Here is an 18,951-nt window from a genome sequence, read left to right as displayed (position 1 = left end):
TCTGTGTGCCTTTTAAACTGCAGTCATACTTTCTTTCAGTATAAGAGTAGGATAGCAATCTAGTTGTGCCATGTCACTTTGCACATGTCCACTCGTGGTTAAGCATGGCCCATCGGAAGGAGCCTGGATTCTGAAGCACAAGGATTTGCAGTGATATTTGCAAGAGGGAAGCAACCAACAGCATTTGTGAGGTGTATGCAAGATGACTTCAAGCTGCAAAGCTGGGCCTTGACAGACAGATTAAGCACCATTAGCAGTGGCTTGTTGAAAAACAAAAATGACTTTAAAACTCTTCCCTCTGAACCAGAATGTTACATTCATCTCTTCCTTAAAACATCCGTTATTTGCTGACTTGTTTTCTCTCCCTCCCACTCCTATCCCCCCCCCCCACCTCGCCTCTCACTCTTTTGTGTCGGAGCTAATGTTCCCAGCGTCTACACTGCGTAGGCCCTGATTATTTGTGAGACAGAGTGAGTTAATGCAGATTTGCAAGCTGTTCCCATTTGTTAAATGTCAGAAAAACACATGCAAGTCACTGGCTTTAGCACTTAGCTGCCAGCTGGCTCTTGTGGAGGCAGGGGACAAATGACAGTCTATCACACAACATGCTTTCAAAGAAAGAGGGGACCTATTCCAGAACCACAGCATCACAGTGGCTTTTAACAACATAAGCAAAATAAAAAGCCAACATCAGTTTCTTTCCCCCCCCCCCTTATTTCTCTCCCCCTGTTGTTGAATGAATGGCAGCACAACATTTGGGAGCATTTTAAAGCCTGGAGAGTATCGATTCCACTGCCCACCATCTGAGAGAGTGATGGGATAATGGGAGCTTGCCAGGAGTGTGGCACACACTACTAGAGTGATGATGAAGCTGCCTCTCAAGCCTTGGGTGACAAGGTGCACCCCTCATTACCCATGTCCTTCAGGTGTTGTAGTTCCCCCTTGCCCACCACCAACCTCTCTGTAAGGGCCTGGGGTAAAGTTGACTTTCTGTCTCTCTCTGCCTGTACATTGCATTGCTGGGTCCCAGATCCTCTCAGTCAGAAACCCAGTCTGACTCTCCTTAGAGAGTAAAAGAGCTGCTGTCTGGGAGGCAGCAGAGCTGCTAGAGTGTTGGATTTGGAAGCTTATGGTCCTGGATCCAAGCCTCAGTACCCTAGACATCAAACTGATGGTTTGGTTCTCTCTCTCTCTCTCTCTGTCTCAACTTTTATTCTTTCTCCATCTCTTTCATATAAATATATGAGGAAATCTTTAATAAACGGATAGAGAAGGCAAGTCCAAGGAGAGGGGATCTGTAGGAACCTTTTCTCAATCAATTCATCGATCCACCCACTGGCCACTTACTGAGTGTCCAGGGTTTTTCAGGAAGATTAACAGGAGTATGAGACTCGGGGTCTTCTTTTTTTTTAAATTTTTTAAAAAAAATTATTTATTTATTTTCCCATTGTTTTTGCCCTTGTTTTATTGTTGTAGTCATTATTGTTGTTGTTATTGATGCTTTGTTATTGGATAGGACAGAGAGAAATGGAGAGAGGAGGGGGAGATAGGGAGAGAGAAAGATAGACACCTGCAGACCTGATTCACTGCTTGTGAAGCGACTCTCCTGCAGGTGGGGAGCCGGGGGCTTGAACCGAGACCCTTATGCCGGTCCTTGTGCTTTGTGCCACCTGCACTTAACCTCTGCACTACCGCCCGACTCCCTCGGGGTCTTCTTACATGCAGAAATATGACAGGATAGAGGATGATTAAAAAAAAAAAAGTCACACCTCTTGGAAAGGAAGAGAAGGTGGGACCTAAAAAAAAAAAGTTCAGATAGTTGTAGAAATAATACAAGCTTGGAGAACTGCTGTAGCTTCCAATAGAGGGATTATGGATCCAGAACTCTGGTGAGGGGATCAGTGTGGAGTTGTACCCCTCCCTGCTACGTTATAATTTTTGTAAATCAATATTAAATCACTAAAAAAATCTAACAAAAATAAACACCTGATAAATGCAGATGATTACAGAACAGGAAGAAAAGGTCATGATTCTCTAGTCAGCTTGTGTTTGTATGAATTCCCCACTGCTATTTCCAGATTATTGATCTGACACTAACATGGGAAAAAAAACCCCTCCTGTTTTGAAGTTAGTGCAACTAGCTGTTTTCCCAACGTTTTTCCTTTAGGACTTTGATCCCTGCTCCCTCTAAAGTGCTGGTTGACATCAGTAGCCTTGCAACAGCCAGGCAAGAAGTGGTAAGACTTGCCATATGTTCTACCTTCATGCCCTCAGGGCAGATATTACTCATTGACTCTGGCACTCTTTCCTATTAAGCCTCAGTGATTCCTTAGAATCTTTGTCAACACAGCATTTCATAAGGCAAAGCTCATTTGACCTTCTGGCTCCAGTGTCTTAAAACTTAAGACAATATTTATCTCTTCTACTGCTGGCTCATAATTTCAAGATCATACCTAGGGCTTTTGCTTCTTTTAATCAACTTACATTTTAAACTAACTTTGTGGCCTCTGACCCTTTTTCTATCATTCTTAATGTGACAGACTACCAATTACCTCCTTATTATTTTTTTTTCCAGGACACCATGCAGTGTGATTTGATCTTCTTTTCTAACCAGCTAAGTTCCATGGTGAGAATTGCCATCACTATACAGGTAAGGTCTTGTCCTGGTTTTCTCAAAGTTCTAATAATCTGTAAAGGATCATTTTTTAATTAGATTTCCTTTGTCCCACACCTGGCCCCAACATAGCACACAGGGTTAGGAAAATCTGATAAAATAATCCTTCACATTTTATGTGACAGTGAGAGGATTTTGGTGGTGGGTGTGATGTGGATCATATAACCTATAATCCTACAATCTTGTAACCTATAATAAACAACAAGAATAAATACATAGTCCTTCAAAGATTATTAGAACTTTTTTCTTTTCTTTTCAGGGAAATGGTTAGCTTTACCCAGGTCTCTCTACTTCCTCAGAAATAGGTAGGTACCTCTAGAATTGCCTATGACCTATCTTCACACCACTCCTGTGAGACATTGGCATTTTCTCTTTTTTATCCTCATTTTCAACCTCTCCCCTATTATTAATCATTTTTCCTATAATTAAAAGCCTACAAAACAATCTGTAATCATCAACCTATTCCAGAATTTTTTTGGGGGGTGTTAAGATCAAATTTCTTGACTTCAAAGGTCAAGGAAGAAAAGGTCATGATTCTCTTGTCAGTCTTATTTTTTTGTGTGTGAATTTTGTGAATTATGTTTCAAACCACTGCTTTCTGATTTTTTTTCAACCATGGTTTCTGGAGCTCAATGCCTGCATGAAGAATCCACCAGTTGTGGTGGCCATTTTTTCTTTCTTTTCTTTTAAAAAATCCATTTATTCATCTACTTATTTATTTACTTATTTATTTATTATTAGATAGAGTCAGAGAAATTGAGAGGGCAGATGGAGAGAGGATGGGTGGAGGGAGGCAGAGAGACACGTGCAGCCCTGCTTCACCACATGTGAAGTTTTCCCCCTAAGGGTGGGGACCAGGGGCTTGAACCAGATCCTTGTGCACATAATATGTGTGCTACCACATGTTCCCCCACTTTTCCTTTCTTTTTTTTAGGAATAATATTGTTTATTTCCTATATATAGGTGTACATAGTAGGGAATTAAAATATAGGCCTAGAAGAAGAGAGGCAGACATCCAGAGGCGGGACTACAGAGCAGCAGCAGATGAGTTTCTCTCCTCTCCTCTTCCGGGGCAACTAGGAATATCAAAGGAGACCATCTGGGACCAGAACAGGACAGGACTAGAACAACTTCAGGTACCCACCAAATCACCAGTGAGAGCAAACACATGTGGCTCATGGACAGAGAGGGATAGGGAGAGAGTAAGTGGCTGTTAATAGTGCAGCAGTTTAGCAGTTGAGATACCACCTCTAGTCTGTTTAACCAACAAAAAGAAGGCTGAAGGGAGGAAAGGACTCCTGTAAGACTCACCAAATGCAACTGTGAGTCTCCACTGCTACTGCCCTCAGAAGCTGGAACAGCAGGGGGGAGGCCCTGTGCTGACACCAGGGGACAGAGAACTAACCACGAAACTCAGGAGAAGATCTATACCTCCTTGGGCTAGCTATGGGGTTGTGAGAATCTTTTTGCATAACCACTGGATTATCTCTGCCCCATCCTGCTTTATCTCTTGGTCAGGATTGAAGGATTAAGCAAAGAAGCCTACTTATAGTTTAAAAGCCCTCAGGCTCCCATAGCCTACATGGAAGAAAAAGAAGAGAAGAGGCTTTTAAGCCCACTGAGCTCCAACTCAGGAATTAAAATAATATTGAAACAACTGTCAATTTGCACAACTGTGAACCCTTTAATTAACATACTTAGACACAAGTCAATCCAGGCAAGAGTGATTAGTAATCTGAAAAGTACTGAGAGAGGGACCTTATAACATTCTGTATAAAATGGTTAAAACAATAAGAAGAAATACTGGAGAAATGAACCAGGACAAGAGTCCAGCTAAAAGCCCCCCCAAAGGTTGAAGCACAAAACAGTGAAGTCAACATCTAAACACTAGTTAAGGAAATAATCATAGGAGTGAGTAAATAGTTTGAAAGAATTGTCATCAGAAATGCAGAAGCAATAAATGAGACCCTGGAGGAAAACACTAATTATCTCAAGGATATTAGAGAGCTGAAAGCTGAAATAGCTGAGCTAAGAACACAACTAGCTGAACAAGCGAAAACAGTATCAGAACAGGGTAACAAAACAGATGAACTCAAGAAAACAGTAGAGGGGAGAGAGAATAGAATCAATGAGGCTGAAGACAGAATTTGCAAGATCGAGGATGAATTAGAGACAACTAAAAAAGAAGTAAGAGATCTCAAAAAGAGATTAAGAGTTGCTGAAAACAACAACAGAGTCCTATGGGATGACTTCAAAAGAAATAATATATACAATATTGGCTTACCAGAGGAAGAAAGAGAAGGAGAGGAAGAAAGCATTCTCCAGGCCATAATAGCTGAAAATTTCTCTAGTCTAGACAACACCAAAGACATAAAGATTCAAGAAGCCCAGAGGGTCCCAAACAGAATTAACCCAGCCTTCAAGACTCCAAGACACATCATACTTAGAATGGAAAAGAATAAGGATAAAGAAAGGATCCTGAAGACTGCAAGAGAAAAAACAAAGAGCCATAAGATTAGCAGCAGACTTCTCCACACAAACACTACAGGCCAGAAGAGAATGGCAAGATATCTATTGAGAACTCAATGAGAAAGGCTTTAACCAAGACTATTGTATCCTGCTAAACTGTCATTCAGACTAGATGGAGGCATCAAAACCAACTGAGACAAGCAACAGTTGAAAGAATCAACTATCACCAAGCCTGCCTGAAAGAAGTTCTGAAAAGTCTCCTATAAACAATCAGACCACCATAAATATTCCATATATCAGAATACTCTAAAAATCTACAAGAATGGCATTAAAATATCTTTAATCTATGATATCAATAAATGTCAGTGGCCTGAATTCACCTATTAGGGGCACAGAGTAGGAAGATGGATCAGAAAACACAACCCAACAATATACTGTCTACAGGAAACCCACCTAACTCAACAAGACAAACACAGAGTAAAAGTGAAAGGATGGAAAACTATCATACAAGCCAAACACAGAGTAAAAGTGAAAGGATGGAAAACTATCATAAAAGCTAGGGGCCCACAAAAAAGGGAAGGAATAGCTATTCTCATATCTGACATGACAGATTCTAAAATAAATAAATTTAAAAAAGATAGGGATGGACATTACTTAATGCTCAGAGGATCAGTCAATCAAGAGGACCTAACAATTATTAACATCTATGTACCCAATGAGAAGCCATCTAAATACATCAAACATCTACTGAAAGAGCTACAGCAATCTATTAACAGCAACACAGTCATAGTAGGGAACTTCAACACCCCAATCTCTCAACTTGACAGATCATCCAGGCAGAAAATCAATAAAGACATGAGGGAGCTAAATGAGGAGATAGATAAACTAGAACTATTGGACATTTTCGAAGTCATTCACCCCAAGAAACTGGAATACATATTTTACTAAAGTCCACATGGGTCATTCTCAAGGATAGACTATATGTTAGGCCAAAAAGAAAGCATCAGCAAAGTCAAGAGCACTGAAATCATCCCAAGCACCTTCTCAGACCACAGTGGAATTAAATTAACGCTTAACAATCAACAAAAGATTAGTAATAGTCCCAAAATGTGGAAGCTCAACAGTACACTTCTTAACAACTTCTGGCTCAAAAAGGAAATCAAGGAAGAAATTAAAATGGTTCAATAGTTCAACGAAAATGATGACACAAGCTATCATAATATTTGGGACACAGCTAAGGCAGTCCTAAGAGGGAAGTTCATAGCCATACAAGCACACATTAGGAAACAAGAAAAAGCACAAATAAACAGCATGATTGCACATCTTAAAGACCTAGAAGAAGAAGAACAAAGGAACCCTAAAGCAACCAGAAAGACAGAAATCACTAAAGATAGGGCAGAAATCAATAACATTGAAAATAAGAAAACCATACAAAAGATCAACGAAAGTAAATATTGGTTCTTTGAAAGAGTGAACACAATCAACAAACCTTTAGCCAGACTCACACAAAAAAGGGAGAAGACCATAATAAATCAGACCATGAATGAAAGAGTTAATATCACAACAGATACTGCAGAAATTCAGCATATCATGTGAGGCTTCTATGAACAACTCTATGCCACCAAGCTAGAGAACCTGGAAGAAATGGACGATTTCATAGATACCTACCAACTTCCAAAATTAAGTAAAGAGGAACTAGATAACATGAATAGGCCCATCACAGCTAATGAAATTTAAACAGTTATCAAAAACCTTCCGAAGAATAAAAGTCCTGAACCAGATGGTTTTACAAATGAAGTCTACAAAACCTTCTAAGAGGAACTAATACCTCTACTTTTAAAAGTCTTCCAGAAGATTGAAGACACTGGAATACTCCCTGCCAGCTTCTATGAAGCCAACATCACTTTGATACCAAAAGCAGATAGGGACACAACCATGAATGAAAACTGCAGACCAATATCCCTGATGAACATAGATGCTAACATATTGAACAAAATTCTAGCCAACCAGATACAGCAGATATTAAAAAGATTGTTCATCATGACCAAGTGGGGTTTATCCCAGGCATGCAAGGTTGGTTTAATATATGTAAATCAATCAATGTGATCCACCACATCAATAAAAGCAAGACAAAAAACCACATGGTCATATCAACAGATGCAGAGAAAGCCTTTGACAAAATACAACATCCCTTTATGATGAAAACACTACAAAAATGGGAATAGATGGAAAATTCCTGAAGATAGTGGAGTCTATATTTAGCAAACCTACAGGCAACATCATACTCAATGGTGAAAAACTGGAAGTATTTCCCCTCAGATCAGGTACTAGACAGGGCTGCCCACTATCACCATTACTATTTAACACAGTGTTGGAAGTTCTTGCCATAGCAATCAGGCAGGAGCAAGGAATTAAAGGGATACAGATTGGAAGAGAAGAAGTCAAACTCTCTCTATTTGCAGATGACATGATAGTATGCATAAAAAACCTAAGGAATCCAGCAAGATGCTTTTGGAAATCATAAGGAAATACAGTAAGGTGTCAGGCTACAAAATAAGCATTCAAAAGTCAGTGGTATTCCTCTATGCAAACACTAAGTTAGAAGAAGTTGAAATCCAGAAATCAATTCCTTTTACTATAGCAACTAAAACAATAAAATGTCTAGGAATAAACCTAACCAATGAAGTGAAAGACTTGTATACTGAAAATTATGAGTCACTACTCAAAGAAATTGAAAAAGACACAAAGAAGTGGAAAGATATTCCATGTTCATGGGTTGGAAGAATTAACATCATCAAAATGAATATACTACCCAGAGCCATATACAAATTTAATGCTATCCCCATCAAGATCCCAACCTATTAGGATAATAGAACAAAGGCTACAAATGTTTATCTGGAACCAGAAAAGACCTAGAATTGCCAAAACAATCTTGAGAAGAAAGAACAGAACTGGAGGCATCACACTCCCAGATCTCAAATTGTATTATAGGGCCATTGTCATCAAAACTGCTTGATACTGAAACATGAATAAACACACTGAGCAGTGGAATAGAATCGAGAGCCCAGAAGTAAGCCCCCACACCTATGGACAACTCATCTTTGACAAAGGTGCCCAGACTATTAAATGGGGAAAGCAGAGTCTCTTCAACAAATGGTGTTGGAAAAAATTGGTTGAAACAAGCAAAAGAATGAAACTGAACCACTACATTTCACCAAATAAAAAAGCAAATTCCAAGTGGATCAAGGACTTGGATGTTAGACCACAAACTATCAGATACTAGAGGAAAATATTGGAAGAACTCTTTTCCGCATAATTTTTTTCCCTCCAGGGTTATTGCTGGGTTCGGTGCCTGCACCATGAATCCACTGCTCCTGGAGGCCAGTTTTTCCCCCTTTTCTTGCCCTTGCTGTTCTTGCCTCGTTGTGGTTATTATTATTGCCATTGTTGATGTTGTTCGTTGTTGGATAGGACAGAGAGAAATGGAGAGAGGAGGGGAAGACAGAGAGGGGGAGAAAAAGGTAGACACCTGCAGACCTGCTTCACCGCCTGTGAAGCGATTCCCCTGCAGGCGGGGAGCCGGGGGCTCGAACTGGGATCCCTATGCCGGTCCTTGCGCTTTGTGCCACATGTGCTTAACCCACTGTGCCACCGACCGACCGAGCCCCTTCTGAATAGTTTTTAAAGACATCTTCAATGAAACAAATCCAGTTATAAAGAAGACTAAGGCAAGCATAAATATGGGACTACATAAAATTAAAAAGCTTCTGCACAGCTAAAGAAACTACTACCCAAACCAAGAGACCCCTCACAAAATGGGAGATCTTTAAATGCCATACATCAGACAAGATGCTTAATAACCAATATATATAAAGAGCTTGCAGATCTCAACAAGACAACAAATAATCCCATCCAAAAGTGGGGAGAGGACATGGACAGAATATTCACCATAGAAGAGATCCTAAAGGCCGAGAAACACATGAAAAAATGCTCCAAGTCTTTGATTGTCAGAATAATGCAAATAAAGACAACAATGAAATACCACTTCACTCCTGTGATAATATCATACATCAGAAAAGGTAACAGCAACAAATGCTGGAGAGGGTGTGGGGTCAAAGGAACCCTCTTGCACTGCTGGTGGGAATGTAAATTGGTCCAGTCTCCATGGAGAAGAGTCTGGAGAACTCTCAAAAGGCTAGAAATGGACCTACCCTATGATCCTGCCATTCCTCTCCTCGGGATATATCCTAAGGAACCCAACACATCCATCCAAAAAGATCTGTGTACACATATGTTCTTATCATCATAATTTGTAATAGCCAAAACCTGGAAGCAACCCAGGGGTCCAACAACAGATGAGTGGCTGAGCAAGTTTTGGTATATATACATAATGGAATACTACTTAGCTATAAAAAACGGTGACTTCACTGTTTTCAGTCGATCTTGGATGGACTTGAAAAATTCATGTTAAGTGAAATAAGTCAGAAACAGAAGGATGAGTATGGGATGATTTCACTCACAGGCAGAAGTTGAAAAACAAGATCAGAAGAGCAAACATAAGTAGAACATGAATTGGAATTGGCGTATTGCACCAAAGTAAAAGACTCTGTGGTGCGTGGGAGTGGGGCGAATAAAAATAATAAAAAAAAAGAAGAAAAGGAGGAAAAGGATGATGAGGTAGAGAGAAGAGGAGGAGAAAAAGAGGAAGAAGAGAAGAAGAGGTAGAAAGAGGAGGAAAAGGAGAAGTGGAAGCACCATACTCCAAGGCCATTGGACAGGACACAAGAGATGAGAGAGACCACTGACCACCGTGGCCATAGTTTAAGGAGCCAGACATAGGCAAGAGTCAGGACAGACAGGCTCTGTGAGTGCCAGCAAGTCATTTGATTTTTATGTGGCGTCAGGAAATCAATAAAAACAAAATTTTGAGGGTGGGGTAGATAGAATAATGACTATGCAAACTTCCCTGGACAGACAACCCCACCAATGTGTCCTGGAACTCTACTTCCCAGAGAACCTTCACCACTAGGGAAAGAGAGAGGCAGGCTGGGAGTATGGATCGACCAGTCAACGCCCATGTTCAGCAGGGAAGCAATTATAGAAGCCAGATCTTCAACCTTCTGCATCCCACAATGACCTTGGGTCCATACTCCCAGAGGGTTAAAGAATAGGAAAGCTATCAGGGAGGGGATGGTATACAGAGTTCTGGTGGTAGAAATTACATGAAGTTGTACCCCTCTTATCCTATGGTTTAGTCAATGTCTCCTTTTTATAAATAAAAAATTAAAAAAATATACAGGCCTAATGAGTTTATCACAGAATATTAACACTGGATATTTATATTCTAGACTCTTGTTTTTAACTCTGGTAGCTTCTGGAGCATATAGCTGCCAAATGTGGTGGAGGAGTATGGAGCCTGACCCCACTGTAAGATCATGTGATCCAGACTGGTGGTTTCTGACAATCAAGTGGTGTCTTTGGACAAGTAGAAGTCAATCAGGCTAAAGTGTTTACAACATTATCCCACAGAGGAAAAAGATGTTAGGAAGTCTCATGTGACATTACTATTTCCTGCTGTGATATCATTCTTTCCTGATGCTCATCTTATCTGTTTTATTTTAATCTTTATAGGTTCTTCACTTTCTTGTTCATTAAGTGTTAATCATAATAGAAATAGCAACATTGATGGAATACTTATTCCCTAATTTGCATTCATTATATTGTTTAATGTTCAAACCACTTATCTGTTGAACAAATATTGACCTTCTACCACATATATGACATTGTTTTTTGTTCTGTGCCACAAAATATGAAAGACACAGGCTAGATTATTCAGCAAGCTCATGGTCTAGAACTCAGGCACTTGAACATACATGACATATGAGGCAGCTTATATGAAGCCTAGAAATAGTAGATACTCAATGTTTATAAACCAAATTATTCATATAACTCAAAACTTTAGCAGTTGTGAAACATGCTTTCATCTCTCATTCCAATGCCTTCACTGCAGTTTGATTTTTCTGTCTGACTATTAGGTATGTGTGTCAAGTATAACTGCTAACAATTTAGGAACAATGACATTCGTGGAATATGCTTTTGCTTAACCTCTTGTTCCTTCTTTTTAAAAAAATTTATTAGTGTGTTAATATTGATTTACAAAATGACATGTCAACAGGAGTATAAATCCACTCCACTCTCACCACCAGGGTTCTGAATCTTCAGTCCCTTCACTGCAAGCCACCACATGAGCCGGCCATCATCTCTACAACTGCTTACATTTATACATAATTGCCACATTTTTTCTTCCTGTTCCAGTCCTCTCTTCCCCTCCAAGCCACATAACATTACTACATCCTTATGCCCCTCTCCTTTTCCTCCTTTTTCTCTCTGAGTACTTGATGGGGCTGGAGTTCAAAGCCCCCTTATCTTCTTCCTCCTATCACTTTTCCCCCACTGGGAGTATGGATTGAGGTTGTTTTGGGGGTGCAGAAGGTAGGAATTGCAGCTTCTGTTATTGCTTCTCCACTGTACAAGGGCATTGGCAAGTTGATCCATACCCCCAGCCTGTTTCCATCTTTCTCCAGTGGGCCAGAGCACTGGAGAGGTAATTAACCTCTTTTCTTAGAGAGATATAGCTGAACTTTTTTCTTTTCCCAGTGTCCAGAAAATAGATGAAATGATTTCTCTTTTCTTCCAGTTGTTGTACAACACACAGAATATGAGTAAGTTCTACCTGTGAGCATAATATATAATGAAATATGTAGGTTATGTAGCAGTCATTTTAGAACTGAACGGTGTCTACAGTTTAACCAGAAGTCTTCAGGAAATGGGATACCGGAACAAGACAGTATAAAACTGTTGGTAGTCTGAAATGACAAATGTTCTTTTTTTCTTTCTCTGTGTTCTAACTTTATACCTATATCTACACCTAAGTTAATGTCAACTCTGGCATTTATATCCTATAAATATAGGATATAGATCTATCAATCTACCTACTACACATTAAAATTTGCATCCTTATAAATGTGACATGCAGACTCTCAAGGAATCAGGGTAGCTTCATTATTCCTTTACCTTTTTTTTTTAAATGTATTGTTTAACTACAAAAGAATTTTTCAGATGTGGGAGAAGAAAAAGTTTATAAACTTGTCTCTTCTGTACTATGCAGGCAACAGCATACTAACCCAAGACATAAGATATGGAGTGTGAGCACTAGGCAAACAAAATCTAAGGATGGTGTGAGAGGAAGGAAGATGCAATTGAATTATTCTAGAGGTAAGAGACCAGGAGAAAGAAAAATTGCAATCAATACGTGGAGTCATTTTATTGAGCATTCTAAAGGATTATATTATCATTACAAATGTTGGGTAGATAACTGTGGAAAGTCACTTCTGTAGATGAGTCAGCATTCAGGTGCATTGCTACTTAACACCAAGCTACTTTGTCTGGGCTGCTATCCTGGAGTCTAACCAAGGAAATGAAGGTCTATCACACTTTTATGAGTGGGGCCAGGTGGCAGTGCACCTGACTAAGTGCATATATCACAATGTGCAAGGACCCATGTTAGAGCCCCTGGTTCCCACCTGCAGGGGGAAAGCTTGTGAGTGGTGAAGCAGTGTTGTAGCTGTTTCTCTCTCTCTCTTCCCTTCTCTATCAGTCCATTCTGTCTCAATTTCTGGCTGTCCAATAAATAAGTAAACATAATAAAAAATTAAAAAGAAACCAAAACCATTATGAGTGAAATTAATTTGTGATTGTACTTAATCATGAGGACAATGATATTTTCCTAGCATCTTATTCTTCTAAGAATGTAGTCTAAACACCAACCAGATTATCAACTCTCATTTATTGTATATAGGTAATATATATTTATTTTTATTCATTTAATAATGATCCATAAGACCACAGGATAAGAGGGATACAATTCCATACAATTCCTATCACCAGAGCTCCATATCCCATTCCTCCATTAGAAGCTTTCCTATTCTTTCATACCTCTGGGAACAAGGACCCAGGATCATTATGAGGGGCAGAAGGTGGAAGGTCTGGCTTCTGTAATTGCTTCTCCACTGGATATGGGCGTTGGCAGGTCAATCCATACCCCTAGCCTATTTATATCTTTCCCTAGTGGGGTACAGCTCTGGAGAGGTGGGGTTCCAAGCCACATTGGTGAGGTTGTCTGTCCACGGATGTCAGGTTGGTGTCATGGTAGCACTTGCAGTTTGGTGACAGAAAAATGGAGCTGAAAGGTTGAAATCCCATGCCTGGCATCTCTAGACACAATTTGAACTGAAAGATGTTGAGGTGGTACTTTGGTTGCACTGATCAGCAGATGCAGTATCAAATGATATGGATCAAGAGAAGCATGAAGGAAAACAAGCAAAGCCCCAGAGGTTCAGAACTGGGAGAAATATGGGTTCCTGCTGTTTTAGAGTTTAAGAAGGCAATAGATAATTATTATTATAACCAATTTATTTGGGAATTTGGTTTACTTTGAAAATCCCAGGTTAGGATTAATGTCATACGAGACCTTGTCATGATTTATGTCATTTAATGCTATTTACAAATAACTATTTCGTATATACTAACAAGACCAGTTGCTACTGTCCCCCCTGGTCTAAGATTATAGGTGATTTAATATTTCAAAAAAAGTCATTATTAGAAATGTATTAACAATTTAAGTCCACTGTTAAAATTCAATCAGGTTACCAATTTGAGACCGTAAGTGCTTAGATTGACGAAATATATACTGCGGTCTATGCAAAAAAAAAAAAATCGAGACATTCAATCTATTTCCCCCTTTCATATTGATGAGTGATTTATAAGACTATAAGTCAATAGGAGTGTACATTAACACTATTCCCGCCACCAAAGTCCTGCCCTTCCCCCCCATAGTGAAACTATACAGAGTTTTGTACTTTGATGCAATATTCCAAATTCAGTCATTTTCTGCTTTGCATCCCCCCCTTTTTGCAATTAAATTTTCCTTTTTTTTTTTTTTTTCTTGCTAGCCCTGATGTATTTTTATTTCTGAGAGACAGACCTGAGGCCCACTCAGCTCTGGCACAGGCAGTGGCAGGGGTCAAACCTGGGCCCCCAGGCCAGCCAGTCCTGCGCCCTAGCCCCTGAGCTACCTCCCCAGCTTGGTTCTGCACTTTCACTTCTACAGTCTCCCACCCAGGAGACACCAGTGCAGCTAAAGCAGGGGGTGGCCGCTCACCTCTGACCTCCCGGAAGAGCCGCGGGGCGGGGCGTCCACCTTCCTGTTCCGAGGGGTCCCTGCGGTGCACGAGGTCGCGGTGGCCCGAAGTCACCAGCAGGTTCCGAAGGCGGCGTGGCGGCTGTGGCGCAGCCCAGCGTCCGGCACCAGCCCGGGAGCCCCACAGCTGGCCCTGCGCGTCCAGGCCGAGCGGCAGGAGCAGCCAGAAGCGTGGCGGCGGGCAGTGGCAGGCAGTGCTGGTGCGGAGCTGAGCAGGAGGTGAGGTGCGGGAGAGGAGAAGGGGGCTGGGCCCTGCAGGTCCCCGACGTCCGCGGCTTCGCTTAGCCAGTGTCCGCTAGGCTCCCACAGCCGCTCCTTCAGGCTGCAACCTGCGCCAAGGCCCTGTGAGGCACCCCCCCCCCCCCATATTCCAATTTCTTTTTCTTTCTTTTTTCTTTTTTGCCTCCAGGGTTATAGCCGGGACTCAGTGCCTACACTAGGAATCCACTGCTCCTGGAGGGTATTTTCTCCATTTTGTTGCTTTTGTTGTTTATCGTTGTTGTTATTGTTGGATAGGACAGAGAAAAATCCAGAGAGGAGGGGAAGACAGAGAGGGGGAGAGAAAGACAACTGCAGACCTCTTTCACCAACTGTGAAGCGACTCCCCTGCAGGTGGGGAGCCGGGGCTCGAACCGGGATTCTTACACGAGTCCTTGCGCTTTGCACATGTGCGCTTAACCCACTGCGTCACCGCCCAGAGCCCATATTCTAATTTCTTTAGCTTACTTACTACTTCTTACTCTATCTACAGCTTTCATTTGACCCAAAATTGGTCTTATCTGATCTCTGAAACTAAGTTGTAGTTTTTAGTCTTTTAATATACTGTTTTACTGCAATGCCTGTTTTTTTCCATTGTATTTTTCCAGATTCTTAAAAAACAAAGCTCAAGCTCCATCTTCTCTGGAAAGTCTATCTTTGAACTTCTACCCTGAAATGTCATAACTCTTGTTTTTGGAATATCTCACTTGATAGTGTAATAAATAAATACATTATTTGGGGGGTCATTGGGGTATTTAAAGTTGGTGGATTTATTAGGTTCTTAAAAGCCACAGTAATGGGCTGTAAAAGAGGGAAAGACTTAACTAACCATGTACAGTGAGTCTTGAAACTGCCCACTCTTCAGTGAAGCACATACATCCTCAGAAACCAAGTGAGAGAGCAAGAGCTCCAGAACCAGAGTACCAAGAAACCAAGTGAACCAAGAGAACTATTTCCTCCAGACCTTTCCTTAAATCTCTTCGGTTCTCGCAAGTCCTTTGAGGTTATTTCCTATGCAGATAATGTCTGCTAATCATACCCACATGGCCCAGGCTTTCCTCTTTGTTTATAAGCCTATAATACATGATGTATTCACAACAACCTAATGGTTATCTCGGTGTATTATTTGGCTCTCATACAGTTCTAAGTTATTGAAGCCGAGTTCAAACTATCTTCAATAAAACAAGGAGATATTTAGTGGAAGGACTAGAGACATTAAAAACTTGCCTATGGCTAGAACCATCTGCTTTTAGAACTTCTGTGATGTTGTCAGGACTCACTTTCTCTAAATTCTCCTTGGTTTCTTTCTCAGGCTTTCTCCATGTGTTGGCTAAGTTGTCATTCATGGATCCTCATACTCCCAATTTAGAAATTTTAAGACTTACCGGAAAAGAGGCTGTCTTTTTTTTTTTTTTTAAGACTGTTATCAAATACTTGGAGAGCACCCTGATTTTCTTTTTTTTACTTGAGATCCCAAGTTTGATCCCAGGCATCATATGCACCACAGTGATTTTCCAGTTCTCTCTCATGAATATATATATATATATATATATATAATATATATATATATATACACATATATATATAGTGTAGTGATTCTTTTTTATATTTTTATTTCTTTATTGGGTGATTAATGGTTTACAGTCGGTGGTAAATACAGTGGTTGTACATGCATAACATTTCTCTGTTTTCCACATATCAATACAACCCCTCACTAGGTCCTCTTGTCATCCTTTTTTATTTATTTATTTATTTATTTATTTTCCTCCTCCAGGGTTATTGCTGGGCTCGGTGCCTGCACCATGAATCCACCGCTCCTGGAGGCCATTTTCCCCCCCTTTTGTTGCCCTTGTTGTAGCTTCATTGTGGTTATTATTATTGCCCTTGTTGACGCAATTCGTTGTTGGATAGGACAGAGAAATGGAGAAAGGAGGGGAAGACAGAGAAGGGGAGAGAAAGACAGACACCTGCAGACCTGCTTCACCGCCTGTGAAGCGACGCCCCTGCAGGTGGGGAGCTGGGGGCTCGAACCGGGATCCTTATGCCGGTCCTTGTGCTTTGCGCCACATGCGCTTAACCCGCTGCGCCACCGTCCGACTCCCCTTTTTTTTTTTTTTTTATTAAAGAAAGGATTAATTAACAAAACCATAGGGTAGGAGGGGTACAACTCCACACAATTCCCACCGCCCAATCTCCATATCCCACCCCCTCCCCCGATAGCTTTCCCATTCTCTATCCCTCTGGGAGCATGGACCCAGGGTCATTGAGGGTTGCAGAAGGTAGAAGGTCTGGCTTCTGTAATTGCTTCCTCGCTGAACATGGGCGTTGACTGGTCGGTCCATACTCCCAGTCTGCCTCTCTCTTTCCCTAGTAGGATGGGTCTCTGGGGAAGCTGAGCTCCAGGACACATTGGTGGTGTCTTCAATCCAGAGAAGTCTGGCCGGCATCCTGATGACACCTGGAACCTGGTGACTGAAAAGAGAGTTAACATACAAAGCCAAACAAATTGTTGAGCAATCATGGACCCAAAGCTTGGAAAAGTGGAGAGGAAGTATTAGGGAGGTACTCACTGCAAACTCTAGTATACTTCTGCTTTCTTACTTTGGTGCCATACTCCAAACTCAGTCAATTTCTGCTTTGCGTTTCTACTTCTTTTTTTTTTTTTTTTTTTACATGCATAACATTCCCCAGATTCCCATTTAGCAATACAACCCCCACTATGTCATTTATCATCCTTCATGGACCTGTATTCTCCCCACCCACCCACCCCAGAGTCTTTTACTTTGGTGTAATACTCCAATTCCATTTCAGGTTCGACTTGTGTTTTCTTTTCTAATCTTGTTTTTCAACTTCGGCCTGAGAGTGAGATCATCCCATATTCATCCTTCAGTTTCTGACTTATTTCAGTCAACATGATTTTTTCAAGGTCCATCCAAGATCGGCTGAAAACGGTGAAGTCACCATTTTTTACAGCTGAGTAGTATTCCATTGTGTATATATACCACAACTTGCTCAGCCACTCATCTGTTGTTGGACACCTGGGTTGCTTCCAGGTTTTGGCTATTAAAAATTGTGCTGCCAAGAACATATGTGTACACAGATCTTTTTGGATGGATGTGTTGGGTTCCTTAGGATATATCCCCAGGAGGGGAATTGCAGGGTCATAGGGTAGGTCCATTTCTAGCCTTCTGAGAGTTCTCCAGACTGTTCTCCACAGAGGTTGGACCAATTGACATTCCCACCAGCAGTGCAGGAGGGTTCCTTTGACCCCACACCCTCTCCAGCATTTGCTGCTGTTACCTTTTCTGATGTGTGACATTCTCACAGGAGTGAAGTGATATCTCATTGTTGTCTTGATTTTCATTTCTCTGACAATCAGAGACTTGGAGCATTTTTTCATGTGTTTCTCAGCCTTTTGGATCTCTTCTGTGGTGAATATTCTGTCCAATTCCTCCCCCCACTTTTGGATGGGGTTATTTGTTGTCTTGTTGTTGAGTCTGGTAAGCTCTTTATATATGTTGGTTATTAAACTCTTATCTGATGTATGGCATGTAAAGATCTTCTCCCATTCTGTGAGGGGTCTCTTGATTTGGGTAGTGGTTTCTTTTGCTGTGAAGAAGCTTTTTAATTTGATGTAGTCCCATAGGTTTATACTTGCCTTAGTCTTCCTTGTAATTGGATTCGTTTCATTGAAAATGTCTTTAAAATTTATGCGGAAAAAAGTTCTTCCAATATTTTCCTCTAAGTATCTGATAGTTTCTGGTCTAACATCCAAGTCCTTGATCCACATGGAATTTACTTTTGTATTTGGTGAAATACAGTGATTCAGCTTCATTCTTCTGCATGTTTCAACCCATTGTTTCCAACACCATTTGTTGAAGAGACTCTGCTTCCCCCATATAATAGTCTGGGCCCCTTTGTCAAAGATTAGATGTCCATAGGTGTGGGGCAGCACCCTGATTTTCAAACCTGAGATTGTTGATAATTCCTGTACTATTTGCTGTGGTTATAGGTATGAGTTACTATGGGGTCAGAGAGAATATCCTTTGTAGAAACTGAAGGTAGGCAGGCAAAATAAATAAATAAATAAATAAATAAATAAATAAATAAATAAATGGTACCCACTACACTTAAAAGTAAAAATTCATGTTTAATGAATTTTCTTTTTTTGTAAACAGGCAAACTTTTAAGACTTAAGACACTCTCACATTCTTTGGTATGATTATTCTTTTTTTTTATTTAAGAAAGGATTAATTAACAAAACCATAGGGTAGGAGGGGTACAACTCCAC

The sequence above is a fragment of the Erinaceus europaeus genome, chromosome 15 (assembly GCF_950295315.1).
Source record: "Erinaceus europaeus chromosome 15, mEriEur2.1, whole genome shotgun sequence".
In the NCBI taxonomy this organism is placed as follows: Eukaryota; Metazoa; Chordata; class Mammalia; order Eulipotyphla; family Erinaceidae; genus Erinaceus; species Erinaceus europaeus.
This window is presented reverse-complemented; position numbering follows the sequence as displayed.